Raw genomic sequence first — 18965 nt, 5'->3', positions numbered from 1 at the left:
TTTGTTCAGAGCCTTAACGTTTTTTTGTGGGTGAATAGTGAACTCAACTTGTGACTCATGAGATGAGTCATGTTTTTTTCTGTAGTATGACCTTCATTTCAACAAACACCTCTTCTAACTGAAGAATAGTTACATACACTTAAAACATCCATAATAAATGAACAATATATTGCTAGTTAAACAGTTTTGCCTTGTCGTGATCGTTTTAAAATATATAAATCATTCTGTCTCGTTCTATTGTTCTATATTAGACTGGGTAAACCCAGCCTGATCTGCCGGTGATTTGATTTCGCCCTGCAACTCAGTCTGGAAACATGTACATTGATTTCTACTGCTTCTGTTACACTTTTGCGGGAACCAATCACTTAAAATATATCAGTGCCATTGTTTTGTCTCGCCATTAATGCTTTTTTCTAAGCTACTTAAATGTCCTAATTGAACTAAGGCCTAATCCTGACTTAATCTAAGCCCTATCTGTGAAACCGGGCTTTATAGTTATATTTTAGTTCTTTTTCAATGTCAGTTTCTGGTGCTTTTTTTAACTTAATGTTTTTAATTGTCTGCCAGGTGAAAATCGGGAGTCATCTTGGGGTACGTTTACACAACAACGATGTACTAAAAACGGACATGTTTTTCTTGTGCATTTTTCGCGTTCACGCGGTGATCCCCGTTCACACGGATCCATGAAAACAACTAAAACACTGTATTCTGCTGCCAGGCCAGTAGTTGGCGATGTCACTTTGTATTGAAACACTACGCGCCTATAGACTGAACATGCAATACACATATTCCGTGTTCACAAATTCATGTTTTTGTAATTTACACAGAGAGAATAACTATAGTTTTCAAAAACTTGCACTTTGAAATCCGCTTTCAGGCCCCCAAAATGCCATTGTTGTGTAAATGAACGGCCAAAAGGTATAACACACACAGTTTCTGCCAATCTCATGTTAATCTTAAGTACCTATAGAATAGTATTGCATCCTTCATATCTCCAAAGAGTCTTTCGTTTTTTCAGATTTATAAAACAGATACGCTGTACAGATTCTTTCCGAAAACAGCCAAACTCGTGGAGACGTGCAGTGGGCGGAGCTAAAGAATCTCAAGCACACAAACACCTATGATACACACACACAATACATCATGGCATTATCCCTGGATAACTTTCGATTCACTATACGTTTATGTTTTTTTTACATTATATGCACTTACGCGCCGATTGCCAACAAAACACAGACAGTTTCTCTTACCGCCTGTAGTTTTGACTCATGACCCGGGACAAACAAACACACTTGCACAACTCCGAAACTGCTCTCATCTAGGAGAAGTGTCCATACAAGGAATTCTGCCCTTTATGAAGTCATACAGGGCCATACTCAAAAACTTTTTTTACATTTTGGCCATGTTTAAAATGAGAATCCAACTCTTTAACAGTGTAAATAAGTCAGAATGCATGAAATAGCATCAGAAAGTTTTATGTTTTTAGTTGAAAAGAGTATTATTAGTATCAATTACACTTGCCTTATCAAGCCCCACATGCGATGCTCTGATGGCTCTTTCTAAGTGTGACATCAAGAAATGTATATGATAAACAAGAAATGTTCTCAATGAATACATGTGTATGGCTCTATTAAGTGAGATGTGAAGGCCAAGTATGGCAACCCATATTAACCCATCCATGTTAGTGCACAAACATTAATATCAGGGAGTAGTGAACACACACACACACTGAGCAGTGGGCAGCCATTCACTGCGGCACACAGGGAGTGATTGGGGGTTAGGTGCCTTGGCTTAAAGGCCCGGGTATACTTCGGCCGTCCGCGTTCGTGCACCGCCCGCATGACGTAATTTTCGTCACTCGGAGGGCTCGCGGCCGGCCGCACACCCCGTCCGCGCGCAGCCCAAATTTTGTGACCGCGCGGACGGTCCGCGTGCAACAGCGCATGCGCCAGCAGTACAGAAGAGTCCACTAGGTGGCAATAAACACAGTATTGAGCACAGTGTTCAGCCGTCGAAGAAGAGTGTGCAAAGACCGGTTTAAAAACAACACGCTTGGGAAAAAAAGAGAGAATTTTTGATTCTTCAGTGTTTCTTCCAAACTATGTAGCAATGGTGGATGCACTACAGTTCTTCTCCGATCATGCCCAGCGAATGTCCCGTTGATGACAGGACTCAGTGCTGCCCTCCGATGTCTGGTGGAGCATAGACACTTTTTTACTGCGCATGTGTCGAACGCGATCCTCCGCGCGCATCCGTTGTGTAGTATACTTTGAAAGACGCGCGGACAGGGCTGCGCGCGTGACGCGTCCGGGCGCGGTAAGTGAAGTATACCCGGGCCTTAACCCACTGCAAATGTGTTCCTTTGATCCTACTTTTACATGTGACCCCAGCACAAGCAAGTCAGTATCACGTGCATACGACTCTCTTGGATAGAAAGCAACCCAGTGCTACCTTTGATAATATTTTATCGTAATGGCTTTGTAATGCTAATGAAAGGTGCTGCAGACCGACTGTGATTGCAGTTGTACTTGCAATCCTGAAGAGCTCCGGACAGTTTGATCATCTTTTCCTCTTAATTTAACACTTTCCACATGAAGGAGAGCATTGGCTCTATTTCAAGGACAATCACCCCCTTCTGTGAAGGTCATGAGGAAGTCAAACCCTTCAGCCTTCTGTTGCAGTAGTCACCATGGCAACGTACCCCGCCTGCCGCAGACGAAGACAAAAGCCACCGTATAGGGGGACAAGAAAGAGGGGCATGTGTCGGAAAAGGAACTGATGCATATTCAGCAGACACGCACACATATGTTCTGAGCAAACTGCTCATCCCATGTGTGTTTGAGTTTGTCATTTATTATTTTGCCCTTTAGGGCCAAAGGTTGCGATAGCTCTGAATTAGCTGAAATGGACCAGGTTTTAGCTTGCAAGTGCAGGCGTGCATGCTAATAACAAAGCAGCTGTAGTTCGGTATTGCTTAAGGTGCAGAAAAACATCTCAAACCTTAAATTTAACATCACTCGACCCACTATAAAACATAAATTCTCATGACTCATACAGGATGGAAGTTTCCTTGGTGGGTGTTCAGCTTTTATGATCAGTACACACGACTTTCCCGTGCCAGGAACGTGGACTCATTTGGAGGTAGAAAGTGTAGCCTTGAGGGTTGCTCAGAGAAAGGGCAAGGCTGTTGATCTCTCTGGTCTCCATGGAGATGGACGTCTTGCTCTCTCAATCCTTTCCTCATTAAATCCTGGCAAGGCACAAAGCCACGGCAGATCATGTGATGCCGTATCTCACCCTTTCTCTGAAGAAAAACCAACCCTTACATTGCTTAAAATTTACATACCCATGCAAATGTTCACTTGTATGGAATAGAACCCATAATGTAAGTCATATACTCATACGCCCTTGTTTTAACCCAGATGGCTGTTTCTCCATAGAATACAAAAGAAGAGTTTTTGAAGAATCTTCCTGCAGCTCCTTTCCACAGTTCATTTGACCACAAAAAATCTTTTGTTTTATGTGGGAAAAAATACTGGATACGGTTTTCATATATGCGTTAATGAAACAATTGAAATAATTTCAATTTAAACTAATCTGTTAGTTGCCTGAACGACAATTCACGTAATTGGTTTTAACTTGTGTTTCTATTGGAGATCATTTACGAAATGCAGAAATGAATTGAACAAAAAACCACAAAACGCAATCACCATGGATACATGTTTAAAAAACGCAATTGTAAAAAAAAAAAACGCAATTTCAAAATATGTTTGTCCGATGCTTTAAAGGCAGAGAAGCTTTAACCTTTTAGCGCACCTCTTGTTGTGCTACGTTATCAAACTGACGTAATCAGAGAATGATCAGCTTTCCAGATGTTCAGATTTTGACTAAATAGTTTTGATTTCATGACTTTAAAGAGGATGTATTTAAAGATGCAACTTTTCCAAAAGGATTTTACCATGCAAAACTGTGTAACAGCTAAAGCACAATGTGCTATTAGCATGCTAGCTACACCGCTGCTGCTAGGAATATTATTATTTTTTTCTCAAAATTCATAGTTTTCATCTAGTCAGTTGAACTTTTCAATTCTAAACAATGATTGTGACCCATTGCCTAATTTGGAATGCCATGAGGGTAAGTAAACAATAACACGTTTTCTTTTTATGTGAACTGTTCCTTTAAGACATTGAAGTGAGGCTTAATTTTAGAAGTCTCCTTCTCTTTTCCAGGAAGGAGAGGCTTTCATTTGCTTATCCTGCAGAATTCATTTGAATATCACAGGCCTGTTGGGATTCAAACCTAATTTCTTCCCTTCCCCACTGTCTATCTTCCCTCTGCCCCAGGGCTTCTTATTTAATATACAATCAGCATGATTTCCTGACAAGCATCTAGCGCATTGAAAGAGCACCGAGGCTTACGCAGCTCTTTGAGTTCCCACAGGCTTAATTAGTGCTGTTTGTTGACAGCTTTCAGGTTTCAACCACTGTCCTCCTGTAGGAGTAACGATGGTGTCATGTTGGTTGTTGCACCAATGTAAAATCTATCAGTGCCCACCCTTGTTTCACACAGGTACTTAGAGATGAGTGATGTTGGCAGCTGGATAATTAATATGGGGTCTACTGTTCGTGTGCTTGTTGTCCTCCGTGCACCTCTGCCGGGGTTGCGTAGTATTCTCACACTTCCTAGTGTGATCCAAACAAGTGTGATATCATATACACCGAGAGAGGCATTCTCAGGATGTTGTCCTGACTTGTTCTCTTCTCAAGGGATGATTCAATGTTCAATTAATTTGGAAAGAGGGAGTACAAGGTCACATTGTTCAGTATGTGCAAATAAGCAAGTACTCGGAAGAAAATCTTGTGCAAAAATTCGAATTTTGTCATTATATATGTTGTTCCAAATCTACAACGCTTTTTTTCTGTGGAACACAAAAGAAGATGCTTTGAAGAATGTTCACACTGTTCTTTTTAATACAACTAGTGAAGTGAATGTAATTGATAATGTCAGGCCCCATATACAAAATCATGTGATGTACAGACCAAAATTCACATTGTCATTCACTTTCCTACTTCCTTCGCACTTTTGCATATTCAAACTTGCCTAAAGGGGAACGCTTACAAGGCACATGGTAAAGCATCCAACCCAATCTCACAGAAAACGTAACTATTTTACAAGGTGTTGATTTAGTATGAATTCGTATGATGTGAATCGTAAGACAACCAACAATTTTTACAATAAAGGTCATGAAGTTTCACTCCTAACCCCATCATTAAACAATCGTCAATGGGGCTTATAAGCAGATTTCACAAAAACGTACAAATGAGATTGTACGAATTCATACCAATTAGTCAATTCGCCAATACATAAAATAGATACGAACATTCTGTTGAATGCATCATATATCTTGGTTTATAAAATGAGTAGCATCTGCCTGCATTTTCGGGACCACATTTCTAGGACCGCAGTTCTAGGACCCTAGCAATGATTTAGTTGTTTCATTGATTAAGTTTAATAGTATTGTCTATCCAACCCCTAGCCCTAAACCTACTCATTTGTAACCCTGTTGAAATATTTAAACTAATTTAAGTAATTACGTTTAAAATGGCCGTGCCTGCTGTTTTGTTAAAAATAAGGGGGAACAAGTTTGGCCGGTCCTAAAAGTGCAGCCTCTGGTATTGCAGGCAGATAATATTGTATAAAACGGCTAGTTCTAGTCCTTGATTCTGATTGGTCAATAGCTGTGTTTTATTCACAATAAAACACGGCTATGACTGCTCACCCAACGATTCTGTTTATCACTACACAATACCCTTAGCAACCACTCTTAGCAATGTAAACATATGTTTGTTCTCATTGATATTGTGTATTACCTGCATTCAGATTTAGCATTTTCCTTCAGGTCTGTCCTATGTTCATAAAAAAAAAAAAAATCTGTTTGAAAGTCTGCTGCAATATCGTTGTTCTTGTAACAGTTAAGGGGTTTTCCGTATCCTGACACTGACAGCGCTAGTCAAAGCATTTGTCAGTTGCGTCTTGCTCCGTGTTCACACGTTTCAGTCCTTTCAATATAAAAGTCTTTTCTACTGAGTGACTCACTCATAAAGACAGTCTTTGCCGCCATCTAATGGCGTAAAAATGTAACGTCTATTGCTGTTCACGGTCAGAAACTATTTTTTCCAGCAGTACTTGTGTAGTATTGCAAGGGAACTATTTTTTCCAGCGGAAGGAAGGCTTTTAGTGATTTTACTTCATGAAAGTTGCATTGATACATATATTTTGGCTTTAATATTTGTATTGTGTGGTAACCATAAAAGCAGGTGCTCGAGGCTAGTGCTTTATCATGAATAAGTCACTGCCGACGTCACGCTTGCTTACGTATGGCTGTCACAATATCAGATTTTCAGTTGATATCTATAAAAAAATGTTTGGGTGCAGGTAGAGTATCTCGCTTTCATCTGTCATGATTATGTTAAGCAGTAGCAGCTACACACTACTACTACTTTTAGTCCGTTTTGTGACTGGTGACAACCAGCTTTAAGGTGCAGTACCGCCAACTACTATGTTGGAGAGTCAACCAGATTACTGGTGCTGGATTATTTACAATATTATCATTTGGTGGTATTAGCCTAATATCAATATTTCATTTTTAAAATATCATTGTTATCGTCAATACTAGTACGTTGTGACACCTATACCTATGTATATAAAACAAATATGCAAATGTAATGAAATTAGTTTCAATGTATGGAAAATCTTCATTAAAACAATTACATTTGTACTCTGAACAAAATGTATGCCTCTGATTTGATTTAGAAGTCTCCAGCAGAAGGGGTCGTAATTAGCATGCTATAAATGCCAAATGGATGCTAATTTATTTTATGTATAACTCTGCAGTGTCGTAAGACAGGCGTTTATGCTAGCAGAATGTCCCCTTTGGATCTGGAAGGACGATGCCAGACGTACATCAAGCTCCATAAAACTATACGGCACTACCCTGCCTTTGTCTTGCCATTTGTCCCACAATTCTGTCCCCTTTGTAGACACGTGTGTGTTTGTGTGTGAATGTGTTTATATACCGTAAATCCTCTAATATAGGCCCGGGCCTTTATTTTACTCAAGCGCATCGCGGTCCAGGCCTTTATTGGAAGGAGGCCAGAATTAGAGGCAGGCCTCAATTTCTATTTGAGCAAATCAAACTACCAGTAGAATGACTAAAAATGAGATTTTGCGTCTATTTCAACCTATAAAATACTAGGTTCATTTATTGAAAACGTAAAGTTACCATAACATTATGGTATGCATACAGAACATTAACAACAAATACCGGTAATTCAGGCTAAATTCCAGTGTAGAAATATGGTAACAAAAACGTAGCAAACATAGGCCACCGGTAGTGCATTGTAAACACTTAACCATACACGGTGATAATTAGGTTATTGATTCATAACAAAAGGCAACAGACACCTTACCGCTCCAAAGTTTAACCATTCCTGTCTCGTTTGGTTTGAAGTTATAAAAAAAAAAATCCTCCAATTATGTTTAATCCTCGTCCTCCTCAGTTTCCTCCTCCTTTTCATCTCTCCCTGTAAACTCCTCATCACTCGCGCCAGCCTCTACAACAAGTTAATTATTGTACAGATCCTCTTCGTCGTCCTCATGTTCCGCTGACCGCTGCGCGTCTGTTCTCATCCTCGCGCCGTAAACGTAATTAGCCAACCGAACCCGGTGACTGAAGTCTCACGTGCGAGTCAAGAGAGGTGATCAGACATCCCAACCTGAAAAAAGTCATTTCAGGGAGGTATCTCTCCTAAAATTATGTAGATCACTTTTACTATTTACATAAGCTGCTTATACTACTATTTATGTAAACTGCTTTTATTTATATTTCATTGCAACTTTAAACAGGTCTAAGGAGTTTGTTGTTTTCATGTAGCCTTGGCAACTAGCCGACCTGAAAAATATGCACATGAAATGAAACTTGTTTAACTCAACCATAACATGTTAGTTACAAACTGTAGAGCGTGCAAGATTGTCATTATGTTTATACTTTATACTTTCGTTTTTGGGGGCGAGAGATAAAACCCGAAGAGATAAAAGCCCGCCCACACTGACAATTGATTGGTTGACTTACCGAAACAAGCCAATCAGGACGCTCTCCGTCTTACATGCGCTTCATTGGGTGCACACTAGCACACACACGTAAGGTTTCTCGCTCTCTCTCCCTTTCTGCCGTGCGCGCGTGCACAGTTTGTGTCTCGCATGCGCGCTCTTGCTCGCTCGCTCTAGATTGCGGGAGAATTTTACTAATTTGCGGGCATCAGGGAGCTGCTATAAATATGCGGGAGACTTGGGATGTCTGGGTGATTGACATGACCAGTACCCTGTGGTACTTGCATGTTACTATCACATGCAAGCATAATGTTGAGGCCTGCCCAGAAAAACGTTGGTTCTAATAATAGCCCCGGCCGCTATTAGAGACCGGCCTTTATTTACCTTCGGTGACAGCGAGACCGGCCAATGTTGGAGACCCGGCCGCTAATGGAATACAGGCCAATATTAGAGGATTTACGGTACACACACCTCAATTGGGACATATACCCCAAAACCTTAAGAGACCTTGAAGACCTGGAGGACAGTGGAGGGGGACACCTAAATATTAAATGTCCACGTGACATGTAACTCATACATTATTTGTACTGAAGACATGAATGGTACTTCAAAATCATGTGGTTCATTGACTTCAAAGCCATCCAACATAGATTTTACTTGTGTCAAGACAATCTAGCAGTGATGTTTATGGAAGCGAGTTTTGCATGCGCAATCACCCTCATGTTTCCTTCCGAAAAAATCTAATTCAAATGATTTGTTTGTAGTTGTTTGGGGGTTGTGGTTGGCAAGGGGGTCACCCATCATGATTCAGGGACCTCTGGATGAATAGAGTTGGGGGGGAGGATATGGACGCCTGCATGTCTAATAGTCTGAAACAGGCACATTGTATCCAGCTCGTGCCTCGGGATCTTTAGGTGCAGCAGATGTGAGTTATGCATGGCCATTTGAAGATAATTAATCTCTGTCTCCTCTGCTCTCTGCCCCCCAGATCATCAGTACAGCCCGTCTCTGTGTCTTTGCACACTTGCACACGTGTCCCACAGGGAGGATGTGCAGGGGGGCAACCTCAGTTTAATTCTGTGCAGATCTGAATGTCATCAAGTCTTTATGGCTTCAGGAAGGGAGGAGGGAGCATGAATCTCCTTGTCATTTCTTTTCCTCCTAAAACTGCTAAAGCAGGGACGTACATATACTGAGGGGGACATGTGCCATCCAATATTCAGATTAATAGGGGATCAATATGGGATCTTTGAATTTTATTATTGTTCTTTTTTTTGTGATTTTAGGAATGCATGATGTTAAAATTGAGGCTGATACCTGACTAAATTCAATAAAAAAAATGTAATGCTACAAGTGAACTTAGGCATCCCAACATTATAATGTACATTAATAAAAAAAAGGATATTTATTTTGAGATTTGGTAAATATTACATTTAACCTTTATTAAATTGTTACTGCTTTTAAAAATTAAGTGAGCTTTAGATGATGGTAAAGGTAATTAAATGTGAAAATAAAGAAAAATGAGCAGAACAATAAAATATAAAAATATTGACTGATACGTCAATTTTTAATGATATATTTTTTTTGTTATCACTTGATATACGGTACCAAGTTCGGGGTCAGTAAGATCAAAAATAAATTATGCATTAAATTGATCAAAGGTGACAGTAAAGGCATTTATAATCTAACAAAATATTTCTATTTCAAATAAATGCAATTCTTTTGAACTGTCCGTTTATCAAAAATGCATCACACTTCCACAAAAATATTAAGCAGATTTTTTTTACACCAATAAAAAATATATTAGAGCATATTAGAATGATTTCTGAAGGATCACGTGACACTGAAGACATTAATGATTCTGAAAATTCAGCTTTGCCATCACAGGAATAAATTACATTTGAAATATATTCAAATAGGAAACAGTCATTTAAAAATATATAGTAATATTTTACAATATTACTGTACTCCTGATCAAATAAATGCAGCATAAGAGACTTTCAAAAACATTAAACAAATCTTACCGACCCCAAACTTTTGAACGGTAGTGCATTGTGCATCCCTGGATTGATGTCTAATGTTTGGACCCTGGAGCAAATCCAGTTTAGAAAAATTGGGTTAATATCTTTCATTTTTATGGTAATGCTTATATGCATACAGCATTTTATTGAATGACGCAGAGGATTTTAGACTTTTTTTTGATCTGTACAAACAGGGATTCCTGTTACTATGCCCACATGCACGATTCAAACCCACATCTCTTAAACTCAAGGACTAGTGGTCACAGTTGCCTACACTGTAGGTGTAGGTGTTCAGTAAGATGTCCTAATTTAATTCCTACTCAACAACAGACCCATATTATAACTCCATTGCGCTTCTACACCATGTAGTGATTTTTCCAAACACTTTTGAACCTATGTTGTTTAAAATAGACTGATTAAAATAAGTATAATGTTGCTCTAATAACTATTATTGTCTTATTTCTATTCATCCTATTGTGAAAGGCTTATTGTATTGAAAGGATGGAGATTCTTTGACTCATTCTTTCTCAGTGGTACCCTCCCCAGATTTAATTCTTTCTATCTTCCTATGATTATGCGATTTAATCCTCAATGCCAATTTTCTGCGAAATTCCCCAGTTCAAGTTTTCCCTTCCAAGTTGCTAATTGCTTTGTAAGATGAGTATAGCCATGGCTCTGCTGATAAGTATTGATTCAGTTCTCAGACACAATTTCGCCATCAATCTTTACTTATTCTGGGCAGGATGTTCTCCAGTGGGCTGATATACCCACATCTCCAGCGGTGCGCTCTTGGTCGTGCTTCCATTGCTTGCCAAATGTATCATGACACGCGGGATTCCTCCCCCAGACGGCACAGTCTTGCTCGTGTGGAGAATATACAATGAACGCACGTAGGACTTCCTTCACTATAAGATCAGAGGATAAGAACAGAATTTGAATGCTGTTATGAAATGCTCATAAGGTCAGATGGAAAGCTCTTTAAACCCAGATGCTAGTGTATGAAGGTTGCTTCCAAATATGCTTATCCATTACAGTATGAGGGATTACGATTAGTGCATCTCAAATCCTAGTACTTAAAAAAATATTATGCCAAAGTGTTCAGACAGTGTGCCATTTCCAGTATATTTTTGAAGTGTGCATGATTTTTGGTCTAATATTGCTCTCAACCCTTTGCACTTTGGAAGATGAGGAGTTTGTGACAGTTGTCTTTCAACATAGAGCATTGTAGTGATAATGTATTTTTGTAGGCTAATCTGAAAGTTAGCATCACACTAGTTGCCTCAGCAAAAACCCAATAGGATTTTTTCCCAGTGGTTTTTGAATTATTGCAGAAATATACGTTTTGAAGCCGCCACAATTAAAAAGTGTCGTGAACAAACTATACCACAATCGCATGACTTCAATATCACTAATGTCAGACATCTCTTTCAGTCTTGATTTAAAAACATTTCCCCTGAAAGCCTGAGATTGAATAGTTTGCAAGAGCGTGATTATAAACACAGTGAGGCTGTGAAAGCGGTCTAGCGAGTAGATGCATTTACCTGTTTGGCATGATGATGTTAAATGACCCAGACAACCTCTGCAGACTCATTTAGCAACTTATAGCAATCAACTTGTTTTTCAAGACAAGTAAAAGCAGCCATATCACCCTGTAGCCCAAGACTGGTTTCCCACTAGCTAAGCAGGGTTGAGCCTGGTTAGTACCTAAATGGGAGACCTCCTGGGAAAACTAGGTAGCTGCTGGTGGTAGAGGTGTTAGTGAGACCAGCAGGGGGTCCTCACCCTGTGGTCTGTGTGGGTCCTAACGCCCCAGTAGTGATGGGGACACTATACTGTCAATAAAGCACCGTCCTTCGGATGAGACGTTAAATCAAGGTCCTGACTCTCGGTGGTCATTAAAAATCCCAGGATGTCCTTCGGAAAAAGAGTAGCGGTGTAACCCCGGCATCCTGGCCAAATTTACCCATTGGCCCCTGCCCATCATGGCCTCCTAATAATCCCCATATACAGATATATCGATTAGCTTCATCACTCAATCTCCTCTCCACCAATCAGCTGGTGTGTGGTGGGCGTTCTGGCGCAATATGGCTGCCTTCACATCATCCAGGTGGATGCTGCACATTGGTGGTGGTTGAGGAGACCCCCCCCCCCCCCCCCTCCATGTAAAGCGCTTTGTGTACCCAGAAAAGCGATATATAAATGTAATAAATTTTTATTATTATTATTAAAAGCTTTAAAAAAATCATGAGAGGATGTTACTGATGTAGTCATAGAATACAAGGTGTCCTGCGTGATCTTTTACTAAATGTAATAACTTTCTCCACATGAAACAAACCACCAAAGTCAAATCATGCTTATTTGACGAGTTGCCCAATTCGTATGGTTTCATGATACGAATGACCTAACCTCAAAACCCGCCCCTAAACCTACCCGCCACTGCGGTTTAGACAAATCGTACGAATTAGCCACCTTGTACAAATACGTACAGATTGGTCGTGAGATCGCGTTGGACAGGCAGTCGATTCATTAAATTACACTATAATTTATTCAGTGTAGCCTCTTCTCCATTGACATCCATTTAAAAAAACTCTCTTGCCTCCTTTTCTGCTTACCGACAAAGCCGGAGCATTAGCATTAGCTGTTACGCTTTTTTGGCTAAAGGTTGCAGGCTTGCCTTCCAGTGGCTTTGATGGAGCTCTTTCCCAATGAGCTGATAATCAGAATCAGGGGGAAGACACAAAATGTGCAGAGTGTTGTGTCCCCAGGACCGGAGTTGAGAACCACTGACTTAAGATAATAATGCATTTTATGTAAATTAATTCAGCTAAATATTAAAAGCTTACATCAAACCAAAATATCAAACCAACCCGATATCACAGCAATTCGTACAAATTTTACGAGATGGCTAATTCGTATGAATTTGTACGACCTCATTCATAAAATGTTTGATAAATCGTACATATTTTATGAGTTGCCCAATTCATATTTGTACGAATGAGCTCCCCCTAAACCTACCTGTCACTGGGGTTTAGACAAATCGTACAAATTCGTATGAGTGAGGTTCGAATTAGCCACCTCGTAAAATACGTACAAACTGGATGTGAGATAACGTTGGATCAAACAGTATGAAACCAAGGGGTCAATGGTGTTAAGACATAACATTGTAGTATGTCCCAAAATGTGGCATACTGTTTACATAGGCAACTCAAAAATATTCTAATTTACATGCTTTTAGTGTGCACTACAAGTATGTGAACTGTGCTGCAGTCTAATGCTACAGTTAGCTGGGGCTGTTGCTTTATTCGTCATTCCGCACTGCAGTTAGTGATTGCTGCGAGTTTTAAGCCTCTAAGAATAAAACCAATTAACTCCAGCAATGAGGATGATGCTCTTGCTTTCATACTCCAGCCAGCAGGAGGTCAATGAAACTGTACCCGCTGTTATATAATGTTAAATAACCTTTAGCTTCAAACTGCACTAGTGACAGAAATAGGATTTCCTCATGAAGACCTCATAATTTTGAGCTTTCTGATTTAACTGCAGTAATCCAATTAATCCACATTAAGCTTCTTCCATGTGTGCACATCCCACTCTATTTGCGTTTAAAGTCATTTATGCGCATGAAAAATACAAAAAAATGATGCATACGTCAGATTCAATTAATGTGCTTTTTAAAAAAAGAGAAAGAAGAATTTGACAGTGGGTTGACAATCAATAAAGATAAGACGTAGACAAACAGCATTACCAGAAGCAGCAAAACAGATTATTAAATGTAGGTGTGGACCTTTATTCATTCTGATGAGATTTTAAATGCAGTCGATAGGTGCCAGACATAAATAACTTACAGCACTGCACTGCAGAGGCCAGGTAAAGCCATAAAGAAAATCAATACATCCGTTTTTTTTTTCAGTCCTAGAACAGAGAGTCTGTGCTGCTAGACAGCATTTCAGAGGCCTGGGAGACTGAATAACTGTATGTTATTGAGTGAGACAGACTGAAATAACACCTGCTGGAAGCAGTGAAGCATTTTTTGCAGGTTGGAGTGATATAACAAAGTTCCTGTCTGTATAAGCATTAGCTTATATAAACTGTACTGTCCCTGTGAAAAAGACGTGTGCTTAATTGTATTGAATGTGCACTTGTAGTGTACTTTTTAAAAGTATATATATATATATATATATTTTTTTTTTTTAAAGAAAACTACTTGCAGATAATATAACATTAATGAAGTAAAAGTGTACTTACAGCTGTACTATGTGCAAATGTTAAATTAAAAGTTTTACTTTAAAGTAGGCTTTAAATCACTGGTTTAATAATATTTTGTCATGCTTTAAAGGAACACGGCACTTTTTTGAAAATAGGCTCATTCCAACTCCCCTAGAGTTAAACAGTTGAGTTTTACCATTTTCTAATCCATTCAGCCGATCTCCGGGTCTGGCGTTAGCACTTTTAGCATTGCTTAGCATAGATCATTGAATCTGATTAGACCGTTTGCATCTCGCTCAAAAAAATGACCAAGGAGTTTCGATATGTTTCCTATTTAAAACTTGACTCTTCTGTAGTTACATCGTATACTAAGACCGACGGAAAATGAAAAGTTGCCGAAATGGCTAGGAAGGAACTATGCTCTCATTCCTGCGTAATAATCAAGGATCCTTGCTGCCGTACCATGGGTGCAGCAGGCACAATGAAAATAGGCTAACTTCCGTCAACATAACCAACGTGACGACCTGCTTGCACAAGGGAGCATGCTGGGGACTATTTTCAGGAGCTGCGTAATATCATGCGCAACAGACCATAATTTACTCACCCTCAAGTCATCCTAGGTGTGTATGACATTCTTCTTTATGACGAATAAAATCGGAGTTATATTAAAAAAATATTCTGGCTCTTCCAAGCTTTATAATGGCAGTGAATTGTTGGGTCATTTTTGAAGTCCATAAAAGTCCATCTTAAAATTGCTCCACACAGCTCCGGGGGGTTAATAAAGGCCTACTGAAGCGAAGTGGAGCGTTTGTTTAAGAAAAATATCCATATTTAAAACTTTATAGACAAAAATAACTAGCTTCTTGCGGTCAGCGGTACGCAAGGCAACTTGCGCTAAAAGAGTAACCCTTGACACTTGACTCATGCATATTGACGAACGCAGAAGCACAGAGAGCAAAACAAAACACTGGTCATGAAACAAGTCTCAAACAAGAATTTTTAAAGAGAAATGGTGCAGGATTTCTATATAAGAGAAGAGGGGCTTTTGTTTGTTGCCCAGCCCTATCCGCAAGAGGCATCAAAGCTTGCGATGCTCCTGTACATCACGTCAGGGGTTACTCTTTTAGCTCTTTTACTCTTTCAAGTCGACTTGCGTACCGCTGACCGCCAGAAGCTAGTTTTTTTATTCTATAAAGTTTTAAATATGGATATTTTTCTTACACAAATGCGCCACTTCGCTTCAGAAGGTCTTTGTTAACCCCCCGGAGCCATGTGGAGCAGTTATATGATGGATAGATGCACTTTTATGGACTTAAAAAATGACCCAACAAGTCAGTGCCATTATAAAGCTTGGAAGAGCCAGGACATTTTTAATATAATTCAGATTTTATTCGTCTGAAAGAAGAATGTCATATACACCTTGAGGGTGAGTAAATCATGGTCTAATTTTCATCTTTGGGTGAACTAACCCTTTAAGTATATTCTTTCACAGTAGCCTACATTATTTCTATAATAAGTACTCTTTTTAAAAGTATGCTGAAGTGCACATATTTTTCACTACGGTGAGTGTGTGCCAGGATGAAATCAGACACCAACATAAAAAAATTAATAAAAATGATTAAATGCAATATGCAACATTATTTAGGCAGGCAAATAACACTGAATTGTGTGAATAGGATGCATAATAATCAGACTATAATGAGCCTACTTTGCATATAAACAAGATCTGTTCTAAGAACATTGACTTTAAAGGGGTCATAGAATGACATTTTTGTACAAGTTAATATGATTCTTTAGTGTCTAAATGAAAAGTTTGTAATATACTTTAATTAAAAATTCTCATTAGTATTGTAAGAAAACACTCATTTTACCTGGTCAAAACCAGCTTGCTTTTCAGCAAGTCATTTCAGTGTATGTGACTTTAAATGATAATGAGCTCTGCTCACCCCGCCCCCTCTGCTCTGTGGGGCATTCGGTTCGACCCGACACAACACCACAACACACGTGGAGTGTTGCCTTGACAACATTTGAGGGTATATTTTCGAGAAATAATGGCAACGGGAGTCTCTGAGGAAACATCTGAGCAACCTTATCATTTTGAACCGGAGTCGGACCAGGAACAGATGACGAACCCATCGAAGTTCGAACAGGACGTTTCTGAATGGTTGGTTAACGTCATGTCACTCTGATGTATCTTTGTACTGGCAGAGTAGTGTAGTTGCTATGTGTTTACTGATGTGTTAGTTCATTGACAGATTGATGTTATTTTATAAGATTTTTTTTTTACATTACTTCTTAATCAGTAACAGACACCATTATAAACCATGTACAAAAGTAAGCTTAGTGTAGTGTTACCACGTAAACCCGATTACACAGTTTGTAATAACAACCATAACTCGTTGTTCATTTTAAAGTGGGATTATGAATTATATTGAGAACGTCATACACAGAAAGCATGCAATAATGTAACTTACCCTGTAAACTTTAGCCTCATTCGTCGTGAAGCGTGCAAGCGATTTGCAAAGATTAATATAAAGGTTAACAAAACGTTACACTCACATCTTCCTGAGGTGCAGCAGGAACACGATCCTTTTTTCAAGAGCAGCTTATTAGCAAAACCTGCTTTATACTGACGCTCGTTTATAAAGCAGTCTGCTGAGAAATGATTCGCGCAAACATTGACGTTGATGGGGGGAATATTCCCTTCTAAATCAAAACTCAGCAGCCACTGGGTCTTCAGCAGTTCGGATTTAGGAACATCAAAATGACTGTTGTGTTCGTTATTACACCCAACAACACAACACCACAATCGCTTAGACGCCATTCTGCTCCAGAGTATCAACAATGGCGGACTGATGACAGCTCGTTCAGGGCGGGTCTGTGTTGAAGCTGCTGTCAATCAACAATGTTAGGAGGGGCGTACACCGTGTAACGTCACACGATCAGACGGCTCGATTTGAGACAAGGGAAAACATATAAGGAGATTTAAAAAAAACACTGGATGTATTTTTATCATTATAGGATGGTTGTGTACAGGCACTGCCAACACACATTTCCGTATAATCAACTTGTAAAAGTGCATGTACCATTATATGACCCCTTTAAAATGTTGCTTTTGATTTGATATACTGTAGGCCTGGTTAAACTGGATTGCACATGCTTAATGAATAAGACGCAGCTACGAATACCTTAAGCTAAAGTGGCTCAACCCTTCAGTGAGTTCACCCGCTTGTGTTTGGGGATGCATGCTTACAGAATCTTTTCCACACATGCATCAGATTCATTGTGTTACAGGAAGGAGGGATAAGCTGCTCATGTCGCAGCCAGCCATGTGCTGCAGCGTAAAAATTGTCCACATGCATTGAATGTAGCTCTGCATACATCTTATTCATCCCTCCATAATAATATTTGTCCCTCCTCTGTTTGTCCCTGGAGACTATTAATGCGTTTTTTTTTTTTTTTTTTACATGTGCAGTGAAGCTGGCCAAATTTAGATTGGTTGAAAGCACCGACTGTACTCTAAATCCTCAGTCAGCGAATTGTCCTCATATGAACAGAAGGGCTGAAATGAGAGAGAGAATATTGTGAACCTCCTCTCTGCATTTATTGCTGCAACACGACCAGACCGCCAGTCCCTCGACAATATGATCTACGCTGCTGCGGCAACATTTGTACTCTATGCTCTCAGGTTTGTGTACTGTATGTATATATATATATTTACCCGCAGTTAATAGTTGAGTGCCCTCTGACGTGCAGTGTAAAAGATTTATGCTCTGGTGTACACTGTGAACCTAAAAAAGAAGTGTAGTTTCACTGCATGAGTCATCAGATCTGTGTTCACCTGACGTGAGGCTTTCAAAACAGGGCTTCAGTCCAGAATAACTTCATGTGCACCTACAACATGACTCAGCCGAACAGCTGACGGCTCCTGATACTGCTGTACCAGTGGCACATGGGGGTCTTCTGAAATGAGGAGGCAAAAAACCCACCATATTCATAATATTTACATTAATCTAGTATGTGGTATAAACATGCAATTTTATAAATATTTAATATATATAAATATAATATATAAATATATATAGCACCAAAGTGGTTCCTCTATGATTACGACGAAGAACCATTTTTGGTGCCATATAGAACCTTTTTTTAGAGTGTACTGCAATATTTTGTTTATGTTTATATTAACAGAGTGTATATTTTAAAAATTATAATGAATTAATTAATTAATTTATACTGTCGTCTATCATGAAGTTTCGAATTCCATTCAATTCGATTAAAATTTATTTGTATAGCGCTTTTCACAATACACATTGTTTCAAAGCAGCTTTACAGAAAGTGCATTTCATAAATATACATTGAAAAATGTTAGAAAGAGAATGTTAAAGCAAAATCTTAGAAAAAGTTAATCAATCATGTATTAATTTAGGCCATAACAATGCTGGCGTTGAGTCGTCTCTTCACAGGCGTCGAGTCGTCTCATCACAGGTGTTGGGGCATCTGAAGTCTCCATGAGAGGCTGGATACAAACTGGAGCTGACGAACTACAACAGAAAAGCAGATGGGAAATAATTAGCATAGCTGCTGTTCAGAATATTAATGCTTTTGATCCGATTTAACTGTAGTATA

Source organism: Gobio gobio (assembly GCF_949357685.1).
Source record: "Gobio gobio genome assembly, chromosome: 11".
In the NCBI taxonomy this organism is placed as follows: domain Eukaryota; kingdom Metazoa; phylum Chordata; class Actinopteri; order Cypriniformes; family Gobionidae; genus Gobio; species Gobio gobio.
Note: the sequence above shows the minus strand (reverse complement) of the source record.